This window comes from Somniosus microcephalus, chromosome 4, assembly GCF_052327205.1.
Source record: "Somniosus microcephalus isolate GS21.2 chromosome 4, FLI_Smic_1.0, whole genome shotgun sequence".
Classification (NCBI taxonomy): domain Eukaryota; kingdom Metazoa; phylum Chordata; class Chondrichthyes; order Squaliformes; family Somniosidae; genus Somniosus; species Somniosus microcephalus.
The window spans coordinates 50,252,867-50,265,412 of record NC_140990.1 but is presented as its reverse complement, the minus strand read 5'-3'; the positions used below and the strand labels follow the sequence as shown (position 1 = coordinate 50,265,412).

The window sequence follows — 12,546 nt, the reverse complement described above, 5'->3', positions numbered from 1 at the left end:
CTTGCCCATCAAACACTCCCAGGACAGGTACAGCACGGGTTAGATAAAGAGTAAAGCTCTCTCTACACTGTCCCATCAAACACTCCCAAGGCAGGTACAGCACGGGTTAGATAGAGAGTAAAGCCCCTTATAGACTGTCCCATCAAACACTCCCATGGCAGGTACAGCACGGGTTAGATACAGAGTAAATCTCTCTCTACACTGGCCCATCAAACACTCCCAGGGCAGGTACAGCGTAGATTAGATACAGAGTAAAGGCCCTTCTAGACTGTCCCATCAAACACTGCCAGGGCAGGTACAGCACGGGTTAGATACAGAGTAAAGCTCCCTCTACACTGTCCCACCAAACACTCCCAGGGCAGGTACAGCACGCGTTTGATACACAGTAAAGCTCCACCTACACTGTCCCATCAAACACTCCCAGGGCAGGTACAGCACGGGTTAGATACAGAGTAAATCTCCCTGTACACTGTCCCATCAAACAGTCCCGGGGCAGGTACAGCACGAGTTAGATACAGAGTAAAGCTCCCTCTACACAGTCCCATCAAACATTCCCAGGGCAGGTACATCATTGGTTTGATACAGAGTAAAGCTCCCTCTACACTGTCCCATCAAATACTCCCAGGGCAGGTACAGCACGGTTTAGATACAGAGTAAAGCTGCCTCTACACACTCCCATCAAACACTCCCAGGGCAGGTACAGCATCAGTTAGATACAGAGTAAAGCTTTCTCTACACTGTCCCATCAAACACTCCCAGGGTAGGTACAGCACAGATTAGATACAGAGTAAACCGCCCTCTACACTGTCCCATCAAACACTCCCATGGCAGGTACAGCACGGGTTAGATACAGAGTAATGCTCCCTCTACACTGTCCCATCAAACACTCCCAGGGCAGGTACAGCACGGGTTAGATACAGAGTAAAGCTCCCTCTACACTGTCCCATCAAACACTCCCATGGCATGTACAGCATGGGTTAGACACAGAGTAAATCTCCGTCTACACTGTCCCATCAAACACTCCCAGGGCAGGTTCAGCACGGGTTAGATACAGAGTAATGCTCCCTCTACACTGTCCCATCACACACTCCCAGGACAGGTACATAATGGGTTAGATACAGAGTAAAGCTCCCTCTACACTGTCCCATCAAACACTCCCAGGACAGGTACAGCACGGTTTAGATACAGAGTAAAGCTCTCTCTACACTCTCCCATCAAACACTCCCATGGCAGGTACAGCACGGGTTAGATACAGAGTAAATCTCTCTACACTCTCCCATCAAACACTCCCAGGGCAGGTACAGCATGGGTTAGATACAGAGTAAAGCTCTCTCTACACTGTCCCATCAAACACTCCCAGGACAGGTACAGCACGGGTTAGATACAGAGTAAATCTCTCTCTACACTGTCCCATCAAACACTCCCAGGGCAGGTACAGCATATGTTAGATACAGAGTAAAGCCCCTTCTAGACTGTCCCATCATACACTCCCAGGACTGGTACAGCATGGGTTAGATACAGAGTAAAGCTCTCTCTACACTGTCCCATCTAACACTCGAACGACAGGTACAGCACGGATTAGATACAGAGTAAAACTGCATCTACACTGTCCCATCCAACACTCCCAGGGCAGGTACAGCACGGGTTAACTACAGAGTAAAGCTTCCGCTACACTGTCCCATCACACACTTCCAGGACAGGTACATCATGGGTTAGATACAGAGTAATGCTCCCTCTACACTGCCCCATCAAACACTCCCAGGACAGATACAGCACGGGTTAGATACAGAGTAAAGCTCCCTCTACACTGTCCCATCAAACAATCCCAGGACAGGTGCAGCACGGGTTAGATGCAGAGTAAAGCTCTCTCTACACTGGCCCATCAAACACTCCCAGGGCATGTACAGCATGGATTATATACAGAGTAAAGCTCCCTCTACACTGTCTCATCAAACACTCCCATGGCAGGTGCAGCAAGGGTTAGATGCAGAGTAATGCTCCCTCTATAATGTACAATCAAACACTCCCATAGCAGGTACAGCATGTTTTAGATACAGAGTAAACCTCCCTCTACACTGTCCCATCAAACACTCCCAGCGCAGGTACAGCACGGGTTAGATACAGAGTAAAGCTCCCTCTGCACTGTCCCATCAAACACTCCCAGGGCAGGTACAGCACGGATTAGATACAGAGTAAAGCTCCCTCTACACTATCCCATCAAAGACTCCCAGGGCAGGTACAGCACGGGTTATATACAGAGTAAAGCTCCCTCTACACTGTCCCCATCAAACACTCCCAGGGCAGCTGCAGCACGGGTTAGATACAGAGTAAAGCTCCCTCTACACTATCCCATCAAACACTCCCAGGGCAGGTACAGCACGGGTTATATACAGAGTAAAGCTCTCTCTACACTGTCCCATCACACACTCCCAGGACAGGTACAGCACGGATTAGATACAGAGTAAAGCTCTCTCTACACTATCCCATCAAATACTCTCGGGCAGGTACCTGGACATGTTACTGAGACCTTCCCTGGACACCCAGGCTAGGAGAAGCACTTTGGCAGGTCTGGAGATCTGCGGCTTGTCCATGGAAGTAACTGTAGGTTTCAGACCTGAAATAATCGGGAGTATTAATCAGTTGTCAGCTGTGGCTCAGTGGGTAGCACTTTCGCTTCTGAGTCAGAACGTTGTGGGTTCAAGTCTCTCTCCAGACACCTCAGCACACAAAGCTAGGTGACACTGCAGTGCAATGCTGAGGGACTGTGGCACTGTCAGAGGTGCCGTCTTTCAGATGAGATGTTACACCGAGGCAGAAAGTTCCCATGATGCTATTATCAAAGAAGAACAGGGGCGTTATCCCTGGTCAATATTTATCTCTCAATCAACATCACTAAAACAGAATGGCCCAGAAATTCAGGTCCCTACGCATGGAATACTCATGCGTGGACCCGATGGAAGTGCCGGTTTCTTGCATGCACGGGAAACTGGCACTTCTCGATCCTCTGAACGAAGGGGTTCAGAGTTTGCGCGCGGGAGTCTGCGCGTGCGCTTTGAACTCAGGTTTTTCCTTGAGGGTAAGTCTTTAGATTTTAGAAATGTAAAAACCAGATGTAAGAACTGCATTTTAAAAGGTAAGTGGTCAATTAATTAAAATTAAAACATTTTTTCCACAGGTTTATTATTTTTAAATACTTTAAAGGAAGGTAAGTTTATTTTTAGCCCCGTTTTTTCATAAAATTATTTTTTTCAAAAATTGAAATTGTTTAAAATAGTTATTTAATGTAATTTATAGTTTATTTAAAAAGTGTGATTTTTTTTTCAATTTATTTGAAGGTTAACTACTGTTTTGGGCCCTCAGCATTCATACGTTTTGACAGGTCTTTCTGTCAATCTTATGAATGGGCTTTTCCCTCCTCCGATTGGCTGCCCATGGCTCACGTGATCCCAGGGGACGCATCGCACTAACTACGCCCCTGGGACACGCAAGCACAGCGCGCCGGCCTCTGGGCCAGGCCCCGGAGAGGAATTCCACACAGGCCCAGAGCTCAACTGCCGGCGCGCTAGGTAAGTGTAGGTCGGGGGCTTGCACCCGCGGGAAGCCCCCGACGCGAATTTCTGGGCCAATATCTGGTCGTTATCACAGTGCTGTCTGTGGGACCTTGCTCTGAGCAAATTGGCTGCCGCGTTTCCTACATTACAACAGTGACTCCACTTCAGAAGTACCTGATTGGCTGTAAAGCGCTTTGAGACATCCGGTGGTCGTGAAAGGTGCTATATAAATGCAAGTCTTCTTCTTCTCGAGTCAGAAGGTTGTGGGTTCAAGTCCCACTCCAGAGACCTGAGCACACAAAGCTAGGCTGACACTACAGTGCAGTGCTGAGGGAGTGCGGCACTGTCGGAGGAGCTGCCTTTCGGATCAGTTGTTGAACTGGGGCCCCATCAGCCCTCAACCAACATCACTGAAACAGATTGTCTGGTCATTATCACATTGCTGGTCATGGCAGCTTGCTGTGCGCAAATTGGCTGCTGCATTTCCTACAACAGTGAATGTACTTTGATGTTGTTGTACTTCATTGGCTGTAAGGCACTTTGGGCCGTCCTGAGGTCGAGTGAGGTGCTACATAAATACAAGTCTTTAATTAACAAAGGAGAAATGGCCCAAAAAAGGAACAGTCGGTAACAGGACAGCAATTAGTCTCCTCTTATTATGTGAGAAATCAAGGTCTCGACACGCTGCGTGTTTGAAACAAAGCTGATTTATTTCTCAGATATTAAACTCCAGCCCAGTTACAGAGGAAACAAAGCCCAATTGTCAGAATGAACATGGTTCAGTCCTGGATGTGATTAACAGCAGCAATAACAGCAGAATCCAACCCCCGCAGTCAATCATGAACTCGTTGGTGTGTCAGCAGGCTGGCTGAATGAATGAATCCCTTCCCACACACGGAGCAGGTGAACAGCTTCTCCCCAGTGTGAACTCGCTGGTGTGTCAGCAGGCTGGATGACTGAGTGAATCACTTCCCACACACGGAGCAGGTGAACGGCCTCTCCCCAGTGTGAACTCGCTGGTGTGTCGGCAGGCTGGATGACTGAGTGAATCCCTTCCCACACACGGAGCAGGTGAACGGCCTCTCCCCAGTGTGAATTCGCTGGTGTCTCAGCAGGCAGGATGACTGAGTGAATCCCTTCCCACACACAGAGCAGGTGAACGGCCTCTCCCCAGTGTGAATTCGCTGGTGTGTCAGCAGGCTGGATGAATTAGTGAATCTCTTCCCACACATGGAGCAGGTAAACGCCCTCTCCCCAGTGTGAACTCGCTGGTGTGTCAGCAGGGTGGCTGAACGAATGAATCCCTTCCCACACACGGAGCAGGTGAACGACTTCTCCCCAGTGTGAATGCGTTGGTGTTTCATCAGATCTCTTCTGCTTTTAAAGCTCTTCTCACAGTCAGAGCATTTAAACGGTCTCCTGTTGGTGTGAACAAGTTGGTGTTCAGTGAGGTGGGATGAGCAAGTGAATCCCTTCCCACACACGGAGCAGGTGAACGGCCTCTCCCTGGTGTGACTGCGTCGATGAGTTTCCAGCTCGGACGGGCACCTGAATCCCTTCCCACAGTCCCCACATTTCCACAGTTTCTCCGTGGTGTGGGTGTCCTTGTGTCTTTCCAGGTTGGACGATCAGTTGAAGCCTCGTCCACACACAGAACACATGTATGGTTTCTCCCCGCTGTGAATGGTGCAATGTTTTTTCAGGCTGTGTAACTGGTTAAAGCTCTTTCCACAGTCAGTGCACTGGAACACTCTCACTCGGGTGTGTGTGTGTCTTGGTGCTTTTCCAGTCACACTGATGTTTGAAATCTTTTCCCACAGACAGAACAGAGAAAGATTTCTCCTTCCACAATCAAAGGCCGATGATATCCAGGTCCTGATGAATTGAGTGACACTGTCAGATCTTGATGTGATGTTTGGTTTGAGTTTCCCATCTGCAAATCCTCCCCTTCTAATATCCTGTAAAAGGAGTTTACAAAGTAATCACTGTAAGTACAGGATAGAAATTCAGAACAGAGAATTTTAGTTTGCATGGAACATTCTTTCATAAGAACATAAGAAATAGGAACAAACAGTATAAAAAGATCAGGCTAGTGCGAGCAAGCACTGAGTGCGAGTCAGCAGAGAATGCTGTGAGTTTGGGTAAGTGTGAGAGTTCTTTAATTGTTATTTCTCTTTAAATCATTCTTGATAAGATTACTTAAGCAGTTTAAGTAAAGGGGAAAAGTTAAATATTTGGGATTCTGCTGGTTTAAGAAGAGTAAAACAAGGTTACACTGCAGTAGGAGTAAATTGGCACAGCAGGCAGTGGAAACCAGTTTTCTAACCAATCAGCAGGGGTGACTCATTTGGCTGTAAACAAACAAACAGTATAAAAAGACCAGTCCTAGTGCGAGTCATCAAAGAGTGCTGTGAGTTTGGGTAAGTGTGATTTAGGGTAAGTGGGGTGTTAGGTGCTCTTTTCAAACTTTAACTCTGTGGGTTGTAGTTAATAAGGCCTTTCTGGTGCAGAGTGACTGCTGGTAAACCATTTAACTGGTGTAATTAGAGTGATTGATTTAATTTAAATCCAATTAATTAAAGGGGATACAAGCATCTAAAATCGGGCAGAGGGTGTCCATAACTAACAATAATTTTTTTAAATTAATTACATAGAATGGAGCAGGTGATGTGTTACTGTTGCGAGATGTGGGAGCCGGTGGACCCCATTAAGGCTCACGGTGATTATGTCTGTGACAAGTGTCTGCTGCTACAGGAACTCCAGCTCCGTGTTGATGAGCTGGAGTCTGAACTTCAGACACTGCGACACATCAGGGAGGGGGAGAAGTACCTGGACTCTGTGTATCAGGAGGTGGTCACACCTATGAAGTTAATTAATTCAGATGTAGCCCATGGTCAGGGACAGGACGGTGTGACTACGAGTGAGGCAGGTACTGGGATCCAGGAGGTAGAGCTGGAGGAGCCGCAGCCCTTGCTCTTGACCAACAGGTTCGAGGTTCTTACTCCCTGTGGGGACAGGAGCAGGGACTGCAGGGAGGATGAGCAACCTGGCCACAGCACCATGGAATGGGGGGCCATTCAAGAGGGGGGAGTAAATAGAAATGTTGTAGTGGTAGGTGTTGATCTGTGGGGACCTCAATTCAAGAACGGGCGAAGAACCAGACTTCACCAATAATCAGGGAAACAATTACGTATTCGGGAATAACCACTTTGACATCCCTTCCCTTCCATATAGGCATAACTGTGACAAGCAGTCAAATACCAACGGTAAACAGCTACTACAGCTCTGTCGAAACCTGGGTCTGTACATTGTCAATGGTAGGTTCATAGGAGACCTCCTAGGAAGATCGACCTACTGCTCACCTCTTGGCTGGAGCACAGTAGACTATATGATTACAGACTTGGACCCATCCTCTTTCAGAGCATTCACAGTCAAACCACAAACAACACTGTCAGATCACAGTCAAATTACTATGTTTCTCAAAAAGACAGAAACAAACAACATAGAAACACAACCCAGTAAACTGTACAACACCAAAAAATCGTACAGATGGGCCAAAAACGACACGGAAAAATACCAGAAAACAATTAGCAATGCATCAACTCAAGCTCTCTTAGACACCTTTCTGGATAACATATACACTCACAATAAAGAAGGCGTAAACCGGGCAGTTAGTAAACTAAACAATATTTTTGATAATTTGGCAACAAATGCAAACTTGAAAGCTCGCAAGAACAAACCCAAAACAAAAAACTATGAAAAATGGTTTGACCATGATTGCCATAACATGAGGAAAAAACTTAGAAAACTATCAAACCAAAAACACAGACATCCAGAAAACGAGGAATTACGCCTTACTTATTGTCAGACGCTAACACAATACAGAAACACACTCAGGACCAAAAAAGAGCAATTAATTAAGAATACACTCAGCTCCATGGAGGAATCCATTGAGTCGAATTGTTTCTGGGACAACTTGAAAACACTACACAAAAAACAACACGACGATTTGTCCATTCAAAATGGGGACACATGGGTAAACCACTTTGAAAAATTATACCAGAAAAACACACTAGGACCAGAGCAGCACCAAATACGCAAAAAACTTGAAAAGCTTGAAATGGCCATAAAAGATAACCAAAACCCGCTAGACGCCATAATAACAGAAAAAGAACTTCTTGAAAAACTCAAGGACCTGCGACCAGGAAAAGCTTGCGGGACAGACGGCATACTAAACGAGATGATTAAACACGCAGACGACAAACTGAAACTGGCTATCCTAAAACTCTTCAACTTGGTTCTGAGTGTCGGTTATTTCCCTGACATCTGGAACAAAGGACTCATAACACCCATATACAAAAGTGGGGACAAAATCGACCCAAACAACTATCGAGGCATCTGTGTAAACAGTAACCTGGGGAAGGTATTCTGTAGCATCATAAACAAAAGACTTATAAACTTCCTTGAAGAGCACAATGTCTTGAGTAAAAGCCAAATTGGATTCCTGCCAAACTATAGAACATCCGATCATATCTTCACCCTACAGACCCTAATTGACAAACACGTTCACCATAACAAAAGCAAAATCTACGCATGCTTTGTAGATTTCCAGAAGGCTTTCGACTCCATCTGGCATGACGGTTTATTCCTGAAACTTATCGAAAGCGGGGTAGGAGGTAAAACATATGATGTAATTAAATCAATGTATACAAACAATAAATGTGCAGTTAAAATTGGAGACAAACAAAATACTTCCCACAGGGGCGGGGGGTGACGCAGGGCTCGCCAATCTCACCGACACTCTTTAATATTTACATTAATGGATTGGCAAAACTACTTGAACAATCTACAGCACCCGGCCTCACCCTATATGAATCCAAGGTTAAATTCCTCCTCTATGCCGACGACCTGGTTCTGCTGTCACCAACTAAGGAGGGTCTACAGCAGAACCTGGACCTGCTGGAGTTGTACTGCCAGACTTGGGCCCTGACAATAAATCCCCAAAAAACCAAAGTCCTTGTGTTCCAGCAAAGATCCAAACAACATGGACCCACAATAAATTTCACAGTAGGAACAACCAAAATTGAACAAACCACTCACTACACATACTTGGGCTTAAAAATCAGTTCTACGGGAAACTTCAAACTGGCTGTGAATGAACTGAAAGAGAAAGCAAGAAGGGCTTTCTATGCCATCAAAAAATCAATCCAAATAGAAATCCCAATTAGCATTTGGCTCAAAATTTTCAAATCAGTAATTGAACCAATTGCACTCTATGGCAGTGAGGTCTGGGGACCACTAACACAACAAGATTTTGCAAAATGGGACAAACACCCAATTGAGATCCTACATGCGGAATTCTGTAAAAGTATCCTCCGGACTCAAAGGAAAACAGTAAACAACGCATGCAGGGCGGAACTAGGCCAATACCCATTAATAATCACTATCCAAAAAAGAGCCACCAAATTTTGGAATCACCTACAAATGAGCAACCCCCAATGCTATCACTACGACGCCCTGAAATGCCAAGAGCTGACCATAAAGAAGAATACCCTCAGTCAACTAGTCCTGGGACTCAATAAAGTAACTAATAACAATACTAACAATAACCAGCCCCAGGACAGTGACAGGGTAACACAAAGAATTCGACCCAACACAATCGTCGCTAAGCAAAAGGAAAAATATGTCATATTGGGCAGAAACAACAAAAACCCAAAGCAAACTCAATTGCTACTTGGCCCTAAACAGACAATACAACATAGCTGATTACCTGACCATGGTAAAGGATAACAAACTGAGAAGAACCTTGACAAGGTACAGACTTAGCGAACATAGCCTAGCGATCGAAAAAGGCAGACACAGGCAGACCAGGCTGCCAAGAGAAGACAGGATATGCTCTCACTGCAGTCAGGGAGTAGTTGAGACAGAGATGCACTTCCTCACAGCCTGTGGAAAATATCAGGGCATCAGAGAGAATTTCTATCAAAAATTCTCACAAATATGCCCTGAATTCAGAAATCTGACTGACAACCAAAAACTCCCATTCCTACTGGGGGAGGAGAGAAGCTGTGTAACACTGGCGGCACACTATGTTACAGCTTGCCATGAACAGAGGGACAACCAGTAAACTAAGACAAGAGTATATATAAACAAGGCGAAAATATATTTATAAACTCAGGGATATACCTGTTTATACACTGTATGAATGGAACCGCGTTTATGTGTTCAACCATAAATGTATTTTGATGCTTTGGCAACATAAGATGTACCTTATCATGCCAATAAAGCGATTTGTATTGTATTGTATTGTATTGGTAGGGGATAGTATTATTAGGGGGATAGATAGAGTTCTCTGCAGCCGAGAGCGAGAGTCCCGAAGGCTGTGTTGCCTACCTGGTGCCAGGGTTAAGGACATCTCCTCTGGGCTGGAAAGAAACTGGCAGTTGGAGGGGGTGGATCCAGTTGTCGTGGTCCATGTTGGTACAAACGACGTAGATAGGACTAGGAAGGCGGTTCGGTTAAAGGAGTATGAGTAGCTCGGGGTCAAATTAAAAAACAGAACCTCAAGGGTAATAATCTCTGGATTATTACCTGAGCCACGAGTGCATTTGGCTAGGACAAATAAAATTAGAGAGTTAAATGCGTGGCTCAAAGACTGGTGTGGGAGAAATGGGTTTTGCTTCCTGGGACACTGGCACCAGTACTGGGGCAGGAGGGAGCTGTTCCGTTGGGACGGGCTTCACTTGGCCAGTGCTGGGACTAGAGTCCTGGCGGATCATATAACTAGGGCTGTCGAGAGGGCTTTAAACTAACGGGGAGGTTCCTAGAGAGCAAATAATAAAAATGACAACAGAGAAGGTCATAGACTTAGGTAGCAGTGGGGAAATTAAAAAACAGAGCGTGTCAGGAAGGGGCAGAAGGTGTGGAGTAAAAGCTAAAGTAATAAAAAGGGCAAAAGCAGGAACTGAGTGTCACAAAACATATTTGAAAGTTCTCTAACTGAATGCACGTAGCATTCGTAACAAAATAGACGAGTTAATGGCACAAATAACTACATATGGGTATGATCTTGTGGCCATTACAGAAACATGGCTGCAGGGTGACAATGCCTGGGAATTAAACATACCAGGTTATTTAATGATCAGGAAGGACAGGCAGGAAGGAAGGGGAGGTGGGGTGGCTATGTTAATAAAGGAAGGAATCACTGTAATACAGAGAAATGATATTGGGTCAAAAGATCAGGATAATGAAACAGTTTGGGTGGAGATAAGGAATAATAAGGGGAAAAAAACACAACTGGGCATAGTCCATAGGCCTCCGAACAGTTGCAACTCTGTTGGACGGAGTATCAATCAGGAAATAGTTGAGGCTTGTAATAAGGGAACAGCTATAATTATGGGGGATTTTAACGATCATATTAATTGGACAAATCAAATTGGGCAGGGCAGCCTTGAGGATGAGTTAATTGAGTGTATTAGGGACAGCCATCCGTGGCTAAGTAAAGAAATTAAGGATAGTATTCGACTAAAAACAAGGGCATATAAGGTAGCCAAATCTAGTAGGAGGAAGAGGATTGGAAAAACTTTAAAAGACAGCAAAAAATAACAAAAAGATTGATTAAGAAAGGGAAGATAGATTATGAAAGTAAATTAGCAAAAAATATAAAAACAGATAGTAAGAGTTTTTATCTATATACATGCTGGAGTGCCCGGCGGTGCCGAGGCTTTTTCGAGGGCATGTTGTTGTTGGAAGAGAGAGAGCGAGCGACTGGGGGGGAAGGGAGCGAGCGACAGGGGGGGAAAGAGAGCGAGCGACTGGGGGGGAAGAGAGCGAGCGACTGCGGGGGAAGAGAGCGAGCGACTGGGGGGGAAGAGAGGGAGCGACTGGGGGGGAAGAGAGGGAGCGACTGGGGGGGGAAAGAGAGCGAGCGACTCGGGGGGAAGAGAGCGAGCGACTGCGGGGGAAGAGAACGAGCGACTGGGGGGGAAAGAGAGCGAGCGACTGGGGGGGAAGAGAGCGAGCGACTGGGGGGGAAGAGAGCGAGCGACTGGGGGGGAAGAGAGCGAGCGACTGGGGGGGAAGAGAGCGAGCGACTGGGGGGGAAGAGAGCGAGCGACTGGGGGGGAAGAGAGCGAGCGACTGGGGGGGAAGAGAGCGAGCGACTGGGGGGAAGAGAGCGAGCGACGGGGGGGAAGAGAGCGAACGACTGGGGGGAAGAGAGCGAGCGACTGGGGGGGGAAGAGAGCGAGCGACTGGGGGGAAGAGAGCGAGCGACTGGGGGGAAGAGAGCGAGCGACTGGGGGGAAGAGAGCGAGCGACTGGGGGGAAGAGAGCGAGCGACTGGAGGGGAAGAGAGCGAGCGACTGGGGGGGAAGAGAGCGAGCGACTGGGGGGGAAGAGAGCGAGCGACTGGGGGGGAAGAGAGCGAGCGACTGGGGGGAAGAGAGCGAGCGACTGGGGGGAAGAGAGCGAGCGACTGGGGGGAAGAGAGCGAGCGACTGGGGGGGAAGAGAGAGAGCGACTGGGGGGAAAGAGAGAGAGCGACTGGGGGGAAAGAGAGAGAGCGACTGGGGGGAAAGAGAGAGAGCGACTGGGGGGGAAGAGAGAGAGTGACTGGAGGGAAGGAGAGAGAGAGAGAGAGACTTGGGGGAAGGAGAGAGCGAGAGAGAGACTGGGGGAAGGAGAGAGCGAGAGATGGGGGGAAGGAGAGAGAGAGAGGGGGGAAGGTGAGAAAGAAAGAGAGGGAAGTAGAGAGAGACAGAGTGAGGGAGGGAAGGTGAGAGTGAGGGAAGGGGCTGGACTCAGAGCCCGGTGGGTGAAGGGCGGCCGCCATTTTGTGAGGTTGGCGGGACGGTTGAGACCGCGGGGAAGGGCTTGGACTTCGAGCCCAGCCGTGGTGACCGTGGGTTATATTGCGATGACTGTGTTATAGGACAATGAAGCCAGCTACCCTCTGACCGGAGGAATCAGGAGCCACTTTCTTAAGGCTTTTAAT

General features: G+C 47.1%; 1 pseudogene across 1 annotated transcript in view; it reads right to left on the bottom strand.

Moving 5' to 3' along the window:
• Positions 1 to 4,242: 4,242 nt before the first annotated feature.
• The window catches only part of LOC147118839 (uncharacterized), a 21,202-nt pseudogene continuing 12,898 nt past the window's right edge, over positions 4,243 to 12,546 (bottom strand). The window contains exon 3 of the transcript XR_015077959.1: positions 4,243 to 4,810. The product of XR_015077959.1 is annotated as an uncharacterized LOC147118839 (transcript). The remainder of the gene's footprint in view (positions 4,811 to 12,546) is intronic.